The 22,349-nt window shown below is 38.9% G+C and overlaps 1 protein-coding gene across 5 annotated transcripts in view; it reads right to left on the reverse strand.

Annotated features, from left to right (window-relative positions):
• Positions 1-21,510, reverse strand: part of fne (found in neurons) — a 29,287-nt gene extending 7,777 nt beyond the window's left edge. For 4 of the 5 annotated variants that reach the window (XM_015169980.3, XM_032440690.2, XM_032440691.2 and 1 more), the window contains exon 1: positions 1,989-2,981. The gene's annotated coding sequence lies outside the window, so the exon portion shown is untranslated. Of the gene's footprint in view, positions 1-1,988; positions 2,982-20,148 lie in introns of those variants that run through there. The other variant, XM_070209983.1, reaches the window with a different exon arrangement.
• Between the last annotated feature and the right edge of the window lie 839 nt (positions 21,511-22,349).

The raw sequence follows: 22,349 nt of genomic DNA on the forward strand, positions 1-22,349 counted from the left end.
GTTGCGTGTGAGGCTTAGAATATGAAAAGGGACCGCATTGAAAATAGGGTAAAAACCTGACGCGAAAAACAAACAAACGAAGCGGCAAGTCGCGTAACCCGGACACGGGACACGGCACAGGGCACAGGGGACAGGGGACAGAGGACAGGAAACATAGGACATAGAGCACAGGACACAGGCTGCTGGCTTGTGTTGGGCTCAGAATTCGTTATGGGATTTTGCTGGCTTTGGGCTCGTTTCGCCGGGTTCAATGAACCCGTCCGCGTTGCGGCCAGTGTTTTTTGGGTGTTTTTCCATTTTCGGTCTTTACTAGTTTTCGGCTTTGCTCTGAAAAGGCAGCAGATCAATGGGTTGTTGTTATTGTTGCTGTTGCTGTTGCTGTTGCTGTTGTTGTTGCAGCTATTGTGGTTGCTATTCTGTTGCATGTGGCATGTGGCAAGCGTCTGAAACAGCTGTTGCGGCTGCGTTCAATGAACTCAAAGGCGCAGCTTGAAAAGGCCCACACAGGACAACAACAAGAGCCACAACAACAAGATAAAGCTGAATAAGAGGAACGCACACACACACACACACACACGCACACACAGCACTTGAATGGCGAGTGCCAAGCAAAAGGCAAAGCAAAACAAAAACAAAACAAGTCAAAGTCAAAGCCACGAAGAAAAAAAGGAGACAAGCTTAAACAAAGAAAGTGCAGCTATGAAGAGCCCAAAGGTGGGCGAGTGTCGAGAGCTGGGGGGAGGTGTCAAAGGAAGAGCAAAGAGCACACACACACACACACACACGCACACTGGGCGTTTAATTGTGCTGCAACATGACGTGACGCTGCATCTCGGCACCAGCCACTCACCCCCCCTCCCCCCATCAACCCCACCCCATCAGACCACCCGCCAGCCCAGCAACTCCTTCAACAGCCAACCCCAAACGGCCAGCGACCCTGCCAAAGACAACGATGCCGTGTGTGTGCGTGTTTGGGTGTGTGTTTGTGTGTGTGAATTGAATGAGCAGAAAATATAAAAAGAAAGAAGGAAAAATGTGTAATTGACACTTTTGCGCCGATATTTGTGACCTCATTTAAAATGTGTGTCGCACAGCGCCTTGAGGTGGGTCACGGCATGTCTTGGCGTGGCCAAGGGTTTGAAGAGGCCAGCAACAGACAGAGCGAAGAGCAGAAAGAGACAGAAGCAACCAGGCAGACAATAGAAGTTAAAGACGGACAGAAAGAGAGAGAAAGCGCAGAAGACAGTGTGAATGAAGGTTGAGACCAGAGTGTGAAAGCAGAGAAGACAAAGAGCTAAAGAAATGAAGAATTGAAAAGCCGTCGACTTTACTAGGAAGAGAGCGAGAGGCAGCTAAGCAAAAGAAGAAAGAGACAGAAACACACACTCAATTAGCTGAAAAGGAATTACGAAAGATTTAGATAGTGCGAAAGAGAATGAGAGACAGAGAGTCAGGACAGATCAGGCAATTAGAAAAGAGAGCGCAAAAAAGCAGACAGAGAATATGCGAGATATAGAATGAGCGAGAATAAGATAGGCATGAAGAGAGAGAGAGAGAGAGAGAGAGAGAGAGAGAGAGAGAGAGAGAGACAGCTGTATTCGTTGATATGCCTTTGATTATAATTCAATTCTGCCTAACTTTCGCCGGTTAACCCTTTTCTACTTCACTCTCTCACACTCTCTCAGCATCCGATGATCGCAGATTATCCAAAACCACTCTTATGAAAATCCTCCCTCCGATAAGCTCTACAGCTAGCTGTTAGCACAGCCGCAGAAGTTTCATTTGTGTTATTTTTTTTTTTTTTTATACAAATGCCCATTTAACGATTGCTCATGAATTACAGATCTTAGAGCATAGCATTTCTCTGCTGGCAAAACTGTTTTTTTTTTTTTACTGTTTCGCCAAATATTTCACACTGTTTACACTTAAAAAAAAAGCACATGAAAAAAAAAGAAACATAATCACAAACATAACTGTTAGATACTTACAGATTTTTGCCATACAGTCGACACAGACACGTAGAAAAAAAGATAGCAAAAAAAAAAACTTTGACGTCCCGGTGTTTGGGGTGAGCACGAAAATGAAGAAGAAGAAGCAGCAGCAGCAGCAGCAGCAGCAGTAACAATACAACTTTTTGGTTCTATTGATTGCAAGACGTTCGCTCGCTCGCTCGCACACTCTCACGTTGGGCGCCTGGTCTGCAGCTGCTATCTCGTTCTGGCGTATGTCTCCGCCTCGCCCACACACACGCTTGTTGTTGCTGTTGCTGTTGTTGTTGTTGCTGTTGTTGGGGCTTTCGCTGTAGTGTGCTGCGTGGTTGTTGTTGCTCTTGTGGTTTCTCTGCAGACACAGTTTAAATGTGGCTTAGCTTTTGCACAGTGTAACAAAAAGCGAAAAAAATGAACAAATTTGACTAGGACAGTTGAACACAATCGATGCGTTGTTGTTGTTGTTGTTGTTGCAGTTGTTGTTGTTGTTGTTGTAGTTGTTGCTGCTGCTTAACAACTTAGCTCGGCTTTTAAATGGGTTTAAAGTATTGCAATTTATGGGGCCCGACACGAGTGTTAAAAGCGAAACGTAACGAAACGAAAGTTGCGATAGTTGGAGTACATATATAAATCTATATACCTATATATGTATGCACATATATATACATAAATTATATATGATATATCATCTGGTATATTGCACAGAGAGTCATGCACAGTTATTGCGATTGCAGTTGCAGTTGTTGTTGTTACTGTTGTTGCTGTTGTGTCTGTGTTTCTTTGACTATTATTATTAGATATAGTTTGTTTTAGTTTTAGTTTTTGTTTTGTTTGTTTTTTTTTTTTTTTTAGTTGGAAAAAACCGAGAACACAACAAATTCGTAACTGAATACAACACAAAAACTGGTGCAGAGGAGTCAAAAAATTATAAATGAATGTTCTCGAATGAGAAACACAACCGAATGGAATCAAAACCGAACGAAAGCAACGAACGAACACGTACGACTGAACAGAAAGCAGGCGCCGCCGGTCGCGACTCGTATCCTGCGTATCCTTTAACGACGCCCCACACCACGCACACACACACACACACACACGCACAGAATGAGAGCGACAGAGAGAAAGAGTGCCAGAGCTTAAGCAACCACCCGGCGAGCGAGGCATTCCAGTTCGCGCCATCTCGCTCTGCCCCGCACAACGCTTAGCGCCAGCCGGCTGTGGTACACACCCTTTTGCGCAAGCGAACTAGCCATACAAAAGCGTGCGCTCTCGCTCGCATGCAGTGTCTTGCATAAGAGAGAAAGAGAGAGAGAATGAGAGAAAGAGAGTAGGAGTATGTGTGTGTGCCCAGCAGAGTGGGTGGTTGAGGCTGAGGGGCTTTGAAACAGGAGGTTGGGTGATTTTGTGACATGCAAGATATGCAAGTGTATACACACACACACACACACACACACATACAATCTATATGTATGTATATATAGACGAAAATCGTAGATGGAGGCTATATACTTTGATATGCAAAGCAGATTAAGTACCATCTGGCGCTCATCAAGTGGAAGAAGCTTTCTAAATGCCACTTTCAACATGAATGTAAACAGCTCTTCGCATATTACCTTAAGTCCAGGCGTCTAGCTAATTAAATTGACCTGCGAGATCGAAATTAATTGAAATAACGAGATCAGCAAGAGACAAAGAAGTTTCAGAATATTTTAACCTTACATAAGATAACTATTGCTCAAAACTATTGAGGAAACTTTAGCTTCCAAGCCATTTGGCTAGTTGCATTTCTTAGTAGAGTAAGATGTACATATACTCGGATCTTAGTTAGAGAAAATCTAATTCTTATTAGAGTGTCGTTCATTTTTATACCTTGTAGAAAACCTATGGGTAGCCTTATGCTATACATATAGGGTAGTCCGATTTAGTTATGATCTTAATAAGGCAGTTTTGTGTATTTTTGTGTATTTTCCAACCAACTCTATACTCAACCGATTCTTCCTATAAAAGCTTTATGAAATAAATATGCCAACTACCCTGGAAAAAGAGCATATGTAAAATGAACTAGTATTGGGGGAGCTCGGCTTTTTTTTTTGACCCGATAAAACCCATTATATGGCCAAACATATGTTTGAGAAGTATCAGTATATTTCCAATTAGGTTCCGCATTAGGACCTAATGGAATATATTAAGGCCTTATGGAAATACTACTTTAAGATTGGAGTATAAATTATAATCAGGTTTCAATTAAGAATTCGAAAAATCAACACAATTTCAGAAATACGCGTAATATGTTCCCACGTTTTTCTAGCATTCATATGTAGAGTACAAAAAAAAAAAACACTTCTCGGAAAATTCAATTTCATATATTTACATCTATATCTATATATAGTTATAGATGCCTACGTGTCTCGATTATAGCTTGACTATAAAAAGGAAAAAAAAAATAGAAAGAAAGAGAAGTTGGACACAACCCCTGCTCAAATATCCGATGTTCTCCGACATAACACGCAATAAGGATACGCACGCACAGCTACTAAGAAAGAGTGAGCGAGCGCAATAGAGAGAGAGAGAGAGAGAGAGAGAGAGAGAGAGAGAGAGAGAGAGAGAGAGAGAGAGAGAGAGAGAGAGCGAGAGCGAGAGGGAGAGGGAGAGAGAGAGGATGTTTTGCCGGCTGCCGGTTGTCTGCGCTTTCTACGCTTTTTTTTTTTTGTTTTTTTTGCCCGGCTCAGAGAGCGGCAAACAGCACCTTGCAGCAGCAGTCTATTAATCAGAGCCACATACAAAGACACTTGCCACACACACACACACACACAGGCTCTCTCTCTCACACACACACACACACAGTTGTCTTCCTTCTGATAAATAATACAATTTCAACGTTTTGGGTTGACAACACCAAAGATGAGTTGGTTGGAGCAGAAGTTGCCAGCGGGGGCCAAGCTGGGCGAGCGGAAGGGGGTTGAACGCAGTCAACCTAAACATCAGAGTCGGTCGCTTTTGGTGGTTAGGAATTCTGGATGGTTTTGGGTGGTTCTGGGTGGTTTTGGGTGGTTGCTGTGCTTCTTGAGTGGCAACCGTTTGCATTTCTTTAACATTCCATTTCCCATCCCCCTTGTTTGTATACACATATATGCATATATATTTTCTTTTTTTGCTCCCAACTCCCCATTGCTTTGCAATTTAAAGTGTTTCTTATTATTCGCATAGGCTCTTCAAGATAATTCCGTTTATCTTCTGACCCAATTCGTTTAATTTGGCTTTGGGGTGGTTTCTTGCCCAGCTTCTTGTGCCCTGCGGCGCAGCCATGAGTATTCAGTGTCAAGTTGTTGCACGCCATTTAAGGCTCGTTTTCCGAATAACCATTCGCAAAGGGTGGCTATTGATAAAAGATACCGAATACTTGGGAATTCTTTCCAAGGGTCATATTATTCGTTGAGCAGCGTTCCTTCGAATTCTTTTGAGACCTTGGCTTAAAGCATTTCAGACACAATCAAGTGTGCTTAAGATGTGTAAAAACCTATTAATGTGCTGCCTTGATTACGAAGAATCTAAGTTTGGGTCAAATTAAGTAATTGTAATAAAAGATCCGTAATTTATAAAAGCTTGAAAGTAAGTTTGAAGAGCGTGGATCCCTATTTTCTGGGTAAATAAGTTCACTCTCTAGTCCATCCTTCCGTTGCAGGCAGTATAAATGTCGGATCAGGACGGATTGGAGCACTATATCATATAGCTGACATAGGCACGATCGGTCGAGAAGTAGATCGGAGAACTATACATGGCAAACTATTTTGTTTTTCAAGTTATCTTCGTCAAACTCTGCATTTACGAAATTGAAGATCCTTTGTTGAATTCTCAAAAATTCTAAGTTGTGACTCAAAAGAAAATCTACAGAACTTATGGTACATTATATGTGATTTGCAAAGGAAATAATTTTGTAAGCCATATAAAATGAAATACAAAATAAATATCAAATAATTTATTTAAATTCAATTTTAATGCAACAAAAAAATGTATTAATTGAGTTCTTGCTTCTTATGTATTTATAAATAGATTTTCACTTACTTTGGGTGGAGCTCTAATGGAATACCCCTAATTCAAATGAAGCGTTGAGTGTTTTTTTTTTCAACAACAATTTACAAGCTACAATTTTCCATATAACACGACACATTTCAAAGAAAACAAAACACAAAACAGGTCTAAGCCCTGTTCCGACTGCCTTGAGGCTGGCAACAACCCTTTCTTTTTTTTATTTTCTATTCCCGGCACTATATCAGAAATATGGCCATATGTCTTCATTTTCCCAACTTTACAGCGCACATGTGTGTGTCAAAATGCCAGAATGTTTTACATTATTTTCAAGTTTTGACAGCAACAACAACAACAAGAGCTAAAAGGGATCGCTTGAAAGTAGAAGAAAAACCAGTGTTGCAAAACTGGTTGTAACTCTGGTTAACTCGTTTGTTGTTGCCTTACAAAGGGAACCAGAACAAATCCATTTGCATTTCGAGAGAGAGCCAAAGTTGGCAAATGTAACACTTTCCACCACCGAGCTCTGCCCTGCGAAGAAACGATCCACCACCAGGAACAGCAGCACCGGCTATCGGGGATCGCAGCTGTCAAATCTCTGCTTGAACATCGACTTATTGACATTTTGCTATGGCGTTTGCAAAGTACTATGTAAAGTAATTTTAGCCAAGGCAGGGACGTAGTTAAATTTATGCTCGAGAGGGCTGCGCTTGGGTTTGACAAAGGCTTGGCAAAGGTTGCCTTAGATGGGCAGAGGCGTCAATCAAGGAGGGGAGCTGTTAACAGACTGAGAACTGTTGCCAGTGGAGTTTTTATTATTCATTTTTTTTTTTGCAGATTTTATAAAGTAAAATAATTTTGTAAAATAACGAATTCTTATATATATAATTTTTTTTGTACAGAGGCGTAGTTAAAAGATGCTTTGAATGGGATCGATTTAAGATGTAGACGATTTGAAAATTTGAAGAATTGCTAATAACTAGCTTATAGGAATGAACAGAGACGTAGCTAAGCGTTATTTTAGCCAAGCAACCCCTCTTACCGGAAGTATACCCGACGCCCCTGCCAATTGCAAGCAGTTTACATTGACAGCAAATTAGTTTGCGCCCCATTTTTTTTTTTTTTTTTTTTTGCTAACTTGCAACAAATGTTGTCTCTCTCCCTGTCCCTTTCCCTCTTTCTCTCGCTTTGGCTCGCCCACCCTTTGCGATTGTTTCGCCCGCTCTTCTTATTAGACGTGAGTTCAATGCACTCGAAATTGCGTAGTTGTTTCAGGTAGAGCATACAATTGATATCAATTGAAATGCCAGTCACATGCAGCACCCAACCAATCAGCTATGGACCACGTCCAGTTGCCCAGGCAACTCAGCTGTTTCCACATACAGTGAAACCTGACAGCTGAAGTACGCTGTCTGGGCGCATGAACAACCCTCGCCTGGCGCCTGACTCCTTCACACTCACATACACGCTTCGTTAAGGGTTGTCCACTGATAAGTGAGACGTTAAAAAAGGTGAGTTCGCGCTTGGCTTGTCTCCCCGCTAGCCACAATAATTATAGACTAAATTTAACTGGGGCTAATAAGCTCGAAATGCAAAGCGACAGCGACTATCAAGAAGAACGAACGATCGAACTTTGGCACGCCGAATATCAAATGTCCTTGTATCCATATGCTACTTAGATATTAAGCCCTTTAAAGCTCATTAAAGCTCTTTAAAGCTCTTTCTCTCATCCGTTTTCTTCTATATAGGATATATACAGGGTATTGATAGAAAATATATACCTAACGGGGCCAGCTATGTTTCACATTTCCTGGCAAAACAAAAATACCCGACATAAATACATTAAGAGATTTCGATTTGCAGCTTTATTCTGAATATAATCAAAATACTTTTTTTGATGCAGATAAAAATGGATATGTGTATATTCCACTTGATGGTTAAGTATAATTCACGCTTATCTTAAAGCTTTCAGCAGCTTTAAAAGCTCGCATTGTGGCATTACGGTAAGCGAGCTTTTTCCAGCTGTTTTGCAGAAAGCTCATAAGTGTAATGAGAACTCACACAGAAAATGCACCAATCAGAAGCCGTGCTTAAAAACTTTGCAACTTTTGCGCTTTTTGATTTGCAGCTTAAATCGTGTCTTAAAGTTGTTGTTTTGAAGTACCCTGCTTAAATTTAAGGGACAGCAGCTTTAAATGGTTTGCACACCATTTTAATATTTGCCTCGCAATCAGCCTGATCCAAAGTTAACAATTTCTTTAACTTAATGCCTTCAGTCGAACTTTCAAGAAGGGTAATTTAAGCTTTCTTGAACATACTATTTTTTTTAACAAAAATCCGTTTTAGGGCTTAACTCTTAGTATGGTTTTTCTTTAAGCCCAGAACAAAGCTCTAAAACTTGCATCAACACACTTTTATATACCGAAATCGTGCATCTGGCCAGCTTTAAGCTTTAAGTCTTTGTTTGGCGCTTAAGCTTGATACCCTTGTGTCTGGCAAATGGGGCTTATAATTAAGCTTGTTACAGCCGAAACATTGAGGGTCTAAGCTGTGCTTAAAAGCTCAAACAGCTTAAGCTCTCCCGCTCTTCCAATCGCTCACTTTTCTTGCGGATCGCTGCGCTTGTACTAACGAGTACTATGTATATACACACCCACACGCACACCCACACGCACACATCAGTCACCTGACCAAATAAGCAGCGCGTCACCTGCAGGCACTGTGTCCCTGCAGGATATTGAACTCTGACACAATCCTATGTACAACAGCACGACCGCCCACCACCCGCCCACTCAAAATGCATGTGAAGCTGCTGATGGGCGGTGGGCGGTGGGTGATGGGTGGTGGGTGGTGAGTGGCGGGTGGTGCGTTGGCTGGGTGCTGCTGTGGATTTTTGGTACTGAACATAACGGTTGCCGGCTGCCGGCCGGTGGCCAAATTGTCTATGCGAAAGCCCCCCCCCCCCAAAAAAAACCCACCGATGCTGCTTTCGCCGACTCTCACGCGCGCTCTCACTCTCGCCCATGCTCGCTGTTCATTCACGTGCTCTCCAAATATGCGTGGGGCGTTGTTTTGATTTTCATAGATTGCGCAATCCAAGCGGCACACAATTTTTCTACTAGCAGGAAGCAATAGCGAGAGAGAGAGCAAGAAAGAAAGAGAGAGAGAGAGAGAGAGAGAGAGTCAGCTGCACTGCGCAGGGCTGCGAGAGCGAGCGGCTCTGTGTGTATGTGTGTGTTGTATCTATGTGTGTGTGTGTGTGTGTGTGTGTGTGTGTGTGTGTGTGTAGTGGATGGGCTGAAAGTTTTGCTTGGTTTTTCATTTTGGGGAGCTGCGCACAATGTGCGGAAATTGAATTTGCGGCAGAAAGGAAAAACGAACAACAACAACAACAGGCAGTCAAGGAAGAAGAAGCAACAACAACCACAATGAAAAAGAGGAAGAAGAAAAAGTCGAGGTGGAAGCAAGAGGAACAACAACAACAACAACAAGCAAAGCAAAAATGTTGCCTCATTGCATTTTATGTGTTGTCGACGTGGCTGCCGGCAGGGTGTGCCTGTGTGTGTGTGTGTGTGTGCCTGTGTGTGCCTGTGTGTGTGCCTGTGTGAGTGTGTATGTGTGAGTGTGTACAAGTTTGTGGGTGGGTGTATGTTAGCTACACACACACATGCACACCCACACACACACACAAGGAACCGGCTTTTGTTATTTTGTTAGCTTGAAAAATGGTATTTCATGTTTTTGCGCTTTTTTTTCGCAATTTTCCTTTTTTTTCGGTTCTTTCATAAATTGCAGCAGAAATAGGCACACACATGTACACATGCCTTTGTGGGCGTGTACGGGTGTGTGTGTGTGTGGGTGTGTGTTACATAGCACAACAAGGCTGCATTAGTGATAGTAAGTAGATATCTATGTATATGAGCACCTGCCATCAGCAGGGATAACTCCAAATTGCACATTAACATTTATTGAATGCTCCGAAGGGTAGCAAATATTCGAGCATTCAAGTGTTGAGAATTTTTGGGGGGGCTTTTTCTACTGTGGCTGGAGTTAGTGAAAGGGGGTGGCTCAAAGTGTGCTTGGGTTTTAACTAACGGAGGTGTACTTTGATATGCTTTGTACTGCAAAGTTTGTTAAAAGTTGTAAATAGTTTGTTTTTAGATGGAACACTATAAATAGATAAGTTTCTCAAAGGGTTGTTGCCCCCTTAAGGTCAGCCTTGGTGTGCCTGCAAAAGTGGGTTACATTGAGAAGGTCTATGCTTTTTATATATTTTAACTGGCCGATAAAAAAGGGCACTTTAAACAGTTGCCTAGGTTCACACACATAAAATTGGACAATAATTATTGCTTGCAGAGCTAAGGCTAAATTTAAATACTTTTTATAATAAGATCTCCTTTTAAGACAAACCTATCTATGTAATGCTAACAGCACGTCATATGTTATGCATGTAAAGAGAAAGTGTACTAACTGTTAACAGAATGAAGCATAACAGATAAAGCGTCGCTGTTGAGCAGCGCATGTTATGGCTATAACAGCGCACTTACCATTAAAATCGTGTTTACATAACATAGCACTGTTAGTGAAAATAAGCTAGTGCAATCTAACTGTTAATAGCTGCCTTATTTAACATAAAACGTACGTCGAGAGTTGTCAACTATGTGGTAAATTGCTCGACTGTACCTATGTGAGCTCAGCCAAGACACAAGCGAGCCTTATAAATAATCGTTCGGATAACTCTCTGTTAGTCGCTGGTTTTGTTTCGCTTGCATTTTTATAGAAATACTTTAATTAATAAAGTAAAGTGAAAAGAATTTGGATAAATTTCACTTGTAGCTTTTGAGCATTTGCTTTTATTTAATTAAATGCAATTGAAGTGCACTTTGGCGCAATGAAAACAAGTTTCAAAACAGCCACCAACAGAGGCTGTCGCTGCACTACCCCACCACCCAACCACCCCACCACCTCACCCCACCATCACCAGCAGGAGGAGGCAGTGGAGGAGGAGAAGGAACAGTCAAAGCACCCAAACTGCCAAGCTGGCAACTTTCATTACCTGCGCGACAGCAACCACTGGTCGCCGGCCAAGTGCAGCCACAGCACAACCACCAACACCACCATCATCACCAACTCCACCGTTGTTACCACCGCGTCCATCAGCAGCAGTCGCAACAGCCACCGGCCACAGGCAAATCCATGGCAAAAGCTGCAGCAAGTCGCGAAGTTTTTTATGCGCCAGACTAAAGATGGACATGGGCCGTGTTTTTCTGCGTGTCACTGCGTCCGTGTTCTCTGCGGTTCCGTGCAAGTCTTAACAATACGCAGAACACGCTCTCTAGACAGAGCGAACAACTACAATGTTAACAGAGCTCACAAAAGCCTAATCGATAGTTCATGAACTCAATAAATATTTAGATAGAGAATGATTATTATTAAAGCAAATGTCCAACAAAATATGTTTCTCGAAATGGAAATTGGTAAAAAGTGTCTCCAAAGAGTATATGGCCAAAGAGTGTATTTATATATGAGTATAAATGCTAAAACAGGACGAAGAACTGACTTAAGCTAGCCTTGAAGGATCATAGAAGCTAAAAAAGCTTTAGACTGGAAATTTAAGATATCTCATTCTCATATTGTCATTCTTTTTATAGCTGTAGATTTCCATTAGATCGAAAATTATGGGACTCGAGCATAAATCAGAGCTAGATAAAGCTAAGTGCATTTTTTGTACAGACGGAAGCTGAAATGCTAGGCTTGTCTCAATTGCGAACTCCCGACTAAAACGCTCTGAATGGTTTTTGTTTTTATGAACTGTAGCGCATTCAAGCAGCTGAGAGACAGAATCGAAGTCGCGTCTTTACTGGTTTTTTGTCAAGTCATCTATTTTTATTTTTTTTTTTTTTAATTGTTTTGTTTTGTTTTTCTCTTTCTCTTTTTATAAACATCAAATATGCATAAGCTGACAAACAAGAAAAACAACAATGGCTGCAAAATTCAAAATTCAAGCACCACTCCAAAGCGCCCAGCGCACGATAATTGAAATGGACAGCATCCGGCTGCAGCCACAACAGCCCCCGGCCCTGGCGAGAGGCACCAGCAGCGGGGGTTACGACATAGAACGCTAGAGCCGGGGTAGCAGTAAACCTGGCCTGCGGGCAGGACCAGTTCGCATTTTCGCTTCGAAATGATGTATGCCATGTAACTGGCTGTTAGCAACTGCATGTACTCGCATTTTGTCCGAAACTTAGGAGCGGGCACTTTTTTACATAGCCTCAAAGAAGAATCCAAAAAAATGAAATCGAAAAAAAAAATAACATGGAAAGAATGGACGGGCTTAGCACGTTGCACTTTAATACGCCTTTAGACATGCGGCTTAGTAGAGAAGTTCAATAAGAATGCTTCGTTTCCAACGCTTAACATTATTCTGTATTCCCTCATATTAACACTTTGTAATTCTGTTAACAGCTACATTATTGTTAAAATACATAAGCATTACTGTAAATACTTTCATATTACTTTTGTTAAGTCTGGAATATTTCAGATATGCAATACTAATAGCTAGAAGAAATAACAATACCCGTTCGTCTAGGAGGGTAGACAAATTGTGAAAAACAACAGCTAGCCAATCGTGGAAACTTTGCAACCCTAGTATTTAAGAGCATGCCTTAAACAAGGATCATCATCGTCTTCATCAGGCTGAAGGATATGATGAGCATCGAAGTTAGTCGGCTCGTAGGGCTCATTTGAATTTCTCTTTTGCACATTTTCCAAAACTTTTGCCAAAGGCTGAGCAAGTTGCCAAGCTGCCGAACAGATGAAGTGCTAAACAATTAATTAAAAAAGTTAATTTTTTTTTTTTGTTGCCGGTTTTGTTGTTTTTTCATCTTGGACATTAGCCATGTTGACTGGACTTGAAAGGCAATTTTCAAGTTGGCAAAAAACAAGCACAGACGTTGCTAAGGAAAGACAGCGACAAAAACAAAAATTAAAATGAAAACAATCTTTTTCTTTTTAATTTGTTTTTTAGCTGTCCAGCCTTAGATAGGCTTAATAGGTGTCTGCAATTACCTCAAATGGACACGCCTAACGAATAAGAGACAGCCAAGTCATTCTCTTTTAAAGACACTCTTCATTTATGTGAGGTTCTGGGAGAGAGAGAAGCAGATAATAAGAAAACATATTATGTTATGTTATGTTATATTATGTTATGTTATGTTATGTTATGTTATGTTATGTTATGTTATGTTATGTTATATTATGTTATGTTTTGTTATTTTCTGTTATTTTTATTTCTAAGGCGCTACTGAATAACTGTTAGCATAGCATACAAAGCAGCACTTTAACAGCATCATCCTAACATATTTGCCATAGGCATAAGAGGAACAATAACAGTGTAATAATTTCCTCTGTTATTTGAACTATGTTCAAATGGCGTTCAATACATGGATCCCCCAGGAGGCTGCAGAGCAACTCCACAATTGTGAGCAGCCTCCACAAAATGGTATTGATGCGAGTGATGAGAGTGCATGGAGTCTATGATGGCATCACTATCATATGCGTAGTCTATTGTGATTGTTTGTCTCTGGAACAGGGACCCACACATACTCGCCGCACACACGCACAATAGTCAGAAAGGGCATTGGGGAACTATGGAGCATTTGCAAGCGCATGCGTCATATTGATTTTCGTATCCGGCCAAAAATCTTCAAAAGAAAACCCCATTTTGCCAAAAAAAAATAAAAAAAAAAAAAAAAAAAAAATTGCCATAATAATAAAGAACGAAATTTGAAATGCAATACCCCAATATCAAATATCCAATTTCCAATATTTTTTTTTTTAGCACAATCAAACAACACGAGAAGCCTGTCGCGCAGCCCTGCTCCAAGAAATTGTGGACAGACCACATTGCATATTAAGTTTTGCTTGTGGCACAGCTCAGGCGGAAGTGGGCTGGACGGGTGTGTTTGGGGCATGGCCGGAGCTGTACTCCTGCTTTGAGTGCATTTGATGGATGCCCCGGCATATGAGTATTATGTGTATTGCGAAATCTAAGCGCAAATAATGAACGAAATTCAATACAAACCACAAAACGAATAAAATTTCCAATTACGTGCATTCAATGTATTTACAATGCACTTATTTATCTAAGTGTGTGTGTGTGTGTGTGTGGGTGTGTGGGTGTGTGTGTGGGTGTGTGTGTGGGTGTGTGTGTGGGTGTGTGTGTGCTTAAAAGCAATTAAAAACTTTCGCGCGAGAGCACAAAACAAAACTATAATTGACCAGCATGTGAATACAAAGAGAAGTGCTTAATTAAGGTTCGTTCGTTTGGTATTTACAATACATATTTAATTAATTCGCACATATTACGCTTGATTTGTTTATATAAAATATATTTCAGAAGGTTTATTAGCCTTCAAGTTCTAGAGGACAGCCACGTACAAACGTAACCTTATGCCAAAATAACAACCATTTGATATTTTAACGATTTTTATATGATATGGTGTCTAGAGATCGATAAGCCGTTACTTAGGTAAAAAGATTAAAATATATCTATGCCAAATTGGATCAAGATAGATGTAAAAGTAAATCAGAAAGAATCAGACAGTCGAACATCAATCATTATATAAAATGGTAAATTTGAACACTTAACAGTGAGTTAACATATTAATATATCAAATTCCAACAGACATCGTGCTGATCATAAATACATATATTTATTTTATAAGAATGATGTCTTCAACGAAAACTACAGTTGGCCTCGTATAGCCTACTTGATAAATAGGTATGTACATAAGGCAACACTATGTCGTAGTTTTTCATTTCTCTTACAATTCCCAAACACATAGTATTACATAGTATTTAATACAAATTAAATAAATGACACGGAATCAAGAAAATAGCTGATAAAAAATATGCTCAACAATTACTTGAAATTGACAGCATTTTCTGTCGGAAATAAAAGTGAAATAAAATAATTTGGCTCATCAAACGTCAATGGCATTGTTTCGACAAGGAGCCCAACTGCAGAGCTCAATTCTGGGCAAACGGAAGCGGAAGTCGGGAAACGAAATGCTGAAAACTTGGATGGTCAAATGGAAAATGGCAAATGGCAGGCGGCAAACGGAAAATAGAAAATGGGAAACGGGCAAATAGGAGAGAGAAGCGGGCAAGCAATAAAAAGCAAGCAGAATAATTAAGCCCTTATGTGTGCGTGGCTCGTGGATGAAGTGGGGAAATACAGTCTTAAGAGAGCCAAGACGCACAATGAAAGGAAAAAACAAACGAATGTATAATAAAAATTAAATAACTCTTTGAAATTCAATTTCTTATGCTCGAGCTTAATTTGTTTGTTTGGCGCGTTTTGTTAACTGAAGAAAAAGTTGATAATAACATTTTCAGCGCAGCCACCATCCAAACACCCCCACCGCTGCTCGACGGGCAGTACTGGCAAAGAAATCCTCATGAAAAAAACTTCTCAAGCATTTTCACAAGTTTACACAAATGCTGAATGAATGCCAAGCCACACACACAGACATACATATGTACTTGAAAGAGAACTGTGCACAGCTGCATATCTCAGCAAAAATAAAATCATGTTTTATTAGATCGGATGTCTTTACCCAGATAATAACTTAAGAGCATTTGTAGCAAAGGGGAAAGTAACTTTGCAGTACTTAGATATAGATATAGATATAGATATAGATATAGATATAGATATAGATATAGATATAGATATAGATATAGATATAGATATAGATATAGATATAGATATAGATATAGATATAGATATAGATATAGATATAGATATAGATATAGATATAGATATAGATATAGATATAGATATAGATATAGATATAGATATAGATATAGATATAGATATAGATATAGATATAGATATAGATATAGATATAGATATAGATATAGATATAGATATAGATATAGATATAGATATAGATATAGATATAGATATAGATATAGATATAGATATAGATATAGATATATATAGATATAGATATAGATATAGATATAGATATAGATATAGATATAGATATAGATATAGATATAGATATAGATATAGATATAGATATAGATATAGATATAGATATAGATATAGATATAGATGTTGAATTCCGAAGAAAATAAATGTATCTGGATTCGGCAAAGCGCTGCCCCTTATCAAATTTAAGGTAACAGCTTCAAGTGCCCAAGAGATAAGCTTAAGCCCAGCTGAATTGTAATGGGACGTTGGGTAGTGTGTCGACATTGTGGTTTGGGTGGTGTTGATTGCTGCTGTCTATGATAGGCAGTTTACACTATGCCCGCGGGGGGGTGGGTGACGCAAGGAAACTGCAAGAGCTTTCTGCCACTTAAGCTGGGTGTCTGCTGTGTACATGCAACTAACCCAGACAAACACACACACACACACACACACACTCATTTATATACAGCGTGTAACAAAGAACAGGCGCCATGCACTGGTGGTGTGTGTGTGTGTGTGTGAGAGTGTGTGTGTGTGTGTGTGTGTGTGTATTGCAACTTTTACAGGGCTTCATTCGTGCAATTTTTGGATGCTGCAACGAGCCATTTGAAGGTGGAAGTACATAACGTGCCACATATAGGGGCAGCTCATGTACCACATATTATACATGTACATATCTATATATATATATTATATATATATGTATATATATATATATATAATATATATATATATATAATATATGCCCAGGCGACGGCAAAAGGAGGAAGCTTCTCCCGCACACAAATCGCATTTCATTTCATTTTAATTTTATGCCATCGCGCACCAGCGTTTTGTGTGGGGCGGGGAGATGGGTGGGATGAGTGGTGCCTCGGCAGCTGAGCTGACCAAAAGGCGAAATGGCCAGGCCCCAGTGTTGCATCGCATCGAACTCTGAACTTTGGCAAGTTACATTTAAATAATTGATTTTGTTTGCCCTCGCTGTCTGTTTGACTTGCCCATCCCAGCCTTTGTCCTTTTCTCTGCTGCTCTGTTTGTCCTTTGCTCTACTCTTTTGAAATATGTATGCTTTTCGTTGCCTGCTTTTAGGCGTTGCCCTTAAAACGTTTTGTGGCCAAAAACAATTTTCTGCTGCCCTCTCAATACTAACTGACAGTCTTCAACATTATGAAAATAATAAAATGTATCTTTTAATGGCAACTGCAGTTAATAAATTCCAAAATAACTCAAATTCGATAGTATATTAACAGAGACATGTAATGCGTGCATGTTAAAGTGATGCTTACAGCGTAAAGTTGACAGAGTGACATTAACAGTAAGCTGTTAACAGATCAATGTAAAAGCACAGCTTGCAGTTATGTTAATCGTAGCGCACTTACAGTAATCATTTATGCTAAACAGAGTCGTGTTAAAATAGTAACAATATCATCGCCAGACACTCCTAACATTGCGCTGTTAACGTTACTCTGTTAACACAGAATGAAACATTACATGAACTGTTCACGAGCTCCTTATGTGAAAACAATGAAACTCTTTAGATAAGAGCCGGTACTGTGGATACGACTAATGAATTGATTTACATTTGCGGACCAAGTTCCAATTTGTTTGCCAAGTTTTTGACAATAGACCGCAAAATCAATAGCTCAATCATGCACAATCATTATGTGCAAATCGTAATTGATTTAAAATGACGAGAAAACTTGTTTCATCAAGCATGGCTAATATGGAAATTAAACACTTTTCCAGGGAAACATTAGACATGCAATTGTAATTGCCAATTGATATCCACCCACAGCTTAATAATATTAAGTGCACAATTACCAGCTTTACTGCAGTTTGTTGCCATTTGCATATATAATTTAGTTATTGATGTATCTATCACGTATTTGGGGCCCGATATGGATGTTGGTTCGTCGAAATTGTGTTCGCTTTCGAGAAAATGATGCTCAATTAAATGGCATCAATTTAAAAATCGATCAAATTGCTGGCGCTTGCACAATATTGTTGGCATTTTGTTTGGCTACGTTTTGCGGTTAGGGTTAGATGGACACGCCCCTATAAAGGCCAAACCCAACCCCAGCCCCAACAACAACGACAACAACAACAACACGAACAACAATATTCACATTGGAACAACAATGCAATCAACGATTACAATTAATGCATAAATTGCTTTCTGAACGAGCTGAAGTGTAAATATGGACACAAAAGCCACGTTCGGCATGTGCGAGTGGGACAGGCATCGCATGAAAATGGCGAAAGAGACGGAGCATGTGTGAGTGACAGAGACAGAGACAGAAACAGAAACAGAACCGGAGCCGGAACGGACCATAAATGCAATCGCACCCTTTGGACTGTCAGCGCATTATTCCGGCTATTAGTAATGCCGGACTGGGAAGAAATCACAGCGTATTAGCAGATGCATGCGACAGTGCTGGGCACGTATCGTGTTTATCTAGCGTGACACGAGCAGCACGATATTGGGCATGTGTCGACACGAGCGCGAAGAGAATTCTACAGGAAAGTGCGAATCAAGGCGATGTGACACGATTTAACACAAATGCTATTATAAAATATCGATATCGATTTATCGATAACATAGAACATAATTATCGCTTGTTTTAATGAATGCCTAGCTAATGGGAATTCCATATTTATCCAGGACATTATCAGAAACTTAAACGGACCCAATCGACAATTTCCTGCGTAAGCAAATAGTATTCACTTTTAGAATGAAAGAGCTACATTTCTTAGAATATACATTAAAGGCAAATGTATAAATATACCTTATATTAAATATTTGTCTTAAAAGAAGAAGCATTAATTACTGAAACCATTTTTTCTTAAAAGGAGTGTACATAGAAGTAAAAGGTATCTAAGCCAGATATTTATGTTTTTCAAAGAGGTTTGTAAATTTATTTGCAATAACAATAAGAAACTGTCTTCAGAATCATAAAGTATCTAAAATAAGATTTCATCATATGTAGAAAACACCTTGTACATGAATTGCTCGCGAATGTAAATCTAGGCATCCAACTTTTTAGCATTTCTTTAAACTTATAGAGAATATTACAGTTCTGCATAAAGTATATATTTCTTTCTTTCAAGGGTATTTATAGTTATATATCTTAAGTTCATATATTCCTAAGCTGCAATCAAACCATTTGTTTAATAACTAGAGCAAGGATTCCATTAAAGATTCGCATCGGAACACTCTATCAAAATAGATTTTCGCTTGATCAAGCTTTTTGTTGCTTCAGATATGTTTACGCGTTTTGCCATGTTCCTAACATGTAATTTAAATCTTATGAACATCGGACTTCCATATCATAAGGCTCTATAGAAAGAATCAATCGAAAAGATGTTGCATGGAAAGCGTTTGTGTTTTCTTTTTTCAGATATTTTCACCTAGGTTAACATTTGCGATAGCAAAATGTTATGATTCTACAATACTAGCGGGTATTGCCCGGCCTTGCCCGTGGTTTAGTGCTAAGAAGTTTAAATATAACACTTTCACTTCGGTGGAAAACTTCGATTTAAAAATATATTGCAAATGCATCGAATAAGTAACCAAATTTTTGAAGCAACGGTATAAATCTTGAAATCAAAAAAACAAAAAATATTAGTCAAATTTCCACAGTTGCGGGTGGAATTTCCAAAATCGCTGAAACATGTATTCGTTAATTATGTAGGAATTTGAAAATAAATTGAATCGAATTCCCACCGAGAACGATTGGATTCTGCAGAAAGTGTGAAACCAGTCAGAAACGAGTTTTCGTAAATGTCAGTGGAAATAAAGTTGAACGTGAAATCACCAAATCCACTACAAAATCGTTGACCTCCATTTATGCCAAGGATGAGTGAATTTGTCGAAAAGTGTGAAACCGCAAATGAATTCGAACAAGTTTTTGAAAATTATATTAAGATTTAGGCCGATTGGATGGTAAATTAAAATATTTTCATACAATTTTCAGCGATTTTTTCACGCTTGCGGGTGGAATTTAACAAAGCCCCATCTAAGCACCTTCAGCACATAAGGAACATTGCTAACGGTTCAGTCAGTCAGTCAATCAGTCAGTCACTCAGTCAATCAGTCAGTCAACGCAAACAGTTATATGTGTAGCGATTATATATATATATGTAAGGCTTACTTACCTTATAAATTGTTGTCCTTAACTGATATTTTTTGGTTTAAAATATCACTTAGCAGATCTCGCTCGCTCTCTCTTTATCTCTTTCTCTCTCTCGCTCGTTGTGTCTCCTTCTCTTCAGTGCTCTGCCTGTGGCTTGACGATCTCTCACTCTCGCTCTCTTTTAGTTTATAGCTCTCTTTGTGTGCTTCTCTTAAGTCAACCTCTCTGCTTTCTGTATAAATTCTTTTAGCTCGCCGTTTTCTTAGTTTGTTGCTTGGTTAAAAATTTGTTTTTGTTTTTTTTTTCTTAATTAAACAAAATTTGTCTGTCTTTCTTTTTTTTCTTTGGCAATTTGTTGTTGCATCTATTGCTGTTTGGTGTTGTTGTTGTTGTTGTTGTTGTTGTTGTTGTTGTTGTTAGCCGGAATTTCCTTCTATTTAAGTTGTGTTTTAAAAAATATTTCGTCGTATTTTGAAATCGTTGGAAGTCCGTTGGTTTTTGTTTTGTTTGATTTGTTTGTTTTGTTATAATTTGTATTTTGTTTAAATCTCGTGTATAAATATGAATTTCTTAAAGAATTTCAAGTCTTGTATCGAAATGTAAATATAGTTTACTCGTATTATATATATTTAAAAAAAAAAACAAAAAACAAAATAACACTTGCCTAACTTCACTATTCTTGGTGTTAATCTTCTTCTTTTTTCCTTGTTATATGTATATATATTTTATTATGTGTGAATGTCTATATATATATATATATATATATATATATATATACTTAGAGCCTGCGTACGCACCCTCAACGCCCTGTAAATTCTGTAAAAAAAAAACCTTTGGTATATCGTCACAAAATCGCCTCCTTTTCGCCTTCTTGACGCCTCGATTTCGCTTCCTTATCGTTTCCGTTTCGCCTTCCTTTAGTCAACTTTTCGCTTTCTTATCGCTTCCTTTTCGCCTCCTTATCGTTTTTTTTAAGTTAACTTTTTTCCTCCTTTTCGCCTTCTTAACGTCTTGATTTCGCCTCTTTCTCGCTTCCTTTTTGCCTTCTTTTAGCCAACTTTTCGCTTTCTTTCCGCCTCCTTATCGCCTTTTTTAGTTAACTTTTCGCCTTCTTAACGCCCCGCTTCCTTATCGCTTCCTTTTCGCCTCCTTTTCGCCTCGTTTTCGCTTGCTTTTCGCCTTCTAGTCACTCAACGTTGAGCACAAGGACACAACCCACGACATTTATGTATAATTTCTAGTTAATTATACGATCTTCTTTATAGCCAACAAGTTTTTGCCTAGCTATATGCACACTTGAAAAAAATGTACAAAAAAATGGGTAATTAGTTTATTTACTTCTCAATATATTCACAATGTTTATATTTTGAATCGTCTATTTTTAATTTTTTATTTTTTTTTTTAATACGAGTAAAATTGCTTTTCCTTTGCTTTTTTTCACATTCAAAAAATTTGTAACTCAAAAGAAACTTGGAAAATGTTATCGATCTTTTGTTTTTTATGTAAAACGCGGATTTTTATTTAGTTTTTCTTTTTTTTTTCTTATTCACTTATTTGATTTTAATTGAGATTGATTCAAGATCATAAAATTTATTTTTTTTTTTAATTAATTAAACTTATTTTTTTCTTGATTGCTGCCTGCAGACTTTTGGTTAAAGAGTCTCAAGTATCTGAAAAGAAATAACAGCATATATTTATTAAATAAATTGTTAATCTTACAGAATTGCTTTATAAATAAAATACCGCAATATAATATCTTAAGAGCAAATTCCATCTCAAATTATTAACTGGATTTGTTTCCTTATCTATGTCGCAGCAGAAATAACTGAGACTGAGCTAACTGAACAGTTTCTCGAATGCTCTTGTTCTTGCCCATAGACAAGCCATATTGTTAATGCTAATGATAATGGACACGCCCACTTTAGTAACATGTGAATGTTACCTCTGATATACATGAATTATAGATTTATGGGAAGCTGTGATAATAAGTGGGTCGAAAGTAAGTTTAGTTTCGGGCAATGGCAAAATGCACAACTGCACACGCACACAGACTCACACTCACAAATGTGTTTATTACAATTCTTTTATGTCTGATCTGTCAGTTCCCGGTCTTAGGAACTGCATGGAACGTACTGAGGCGACTGCGACTGCGACAGCGACTGCGACAGCGACTGCGACAGCGACTGCGACAGCGACAGCGACGTTGACGGCGACGACAATGGC

Source organism: Drosophila virilis, chromosome X, assembly GCF_030788295.1.
Source record: "Drosophila virilis strain 15010-1051.87 chromosome X, Dvir_AGI_RSII-ME, whole genome shotgun sequence".
Lineage (NCBI taxonomy): Eukaryota > Metazoa > Arthropoda > Insecta > Diptera > Drosophilidae > Drosophila > Drosophila virilis.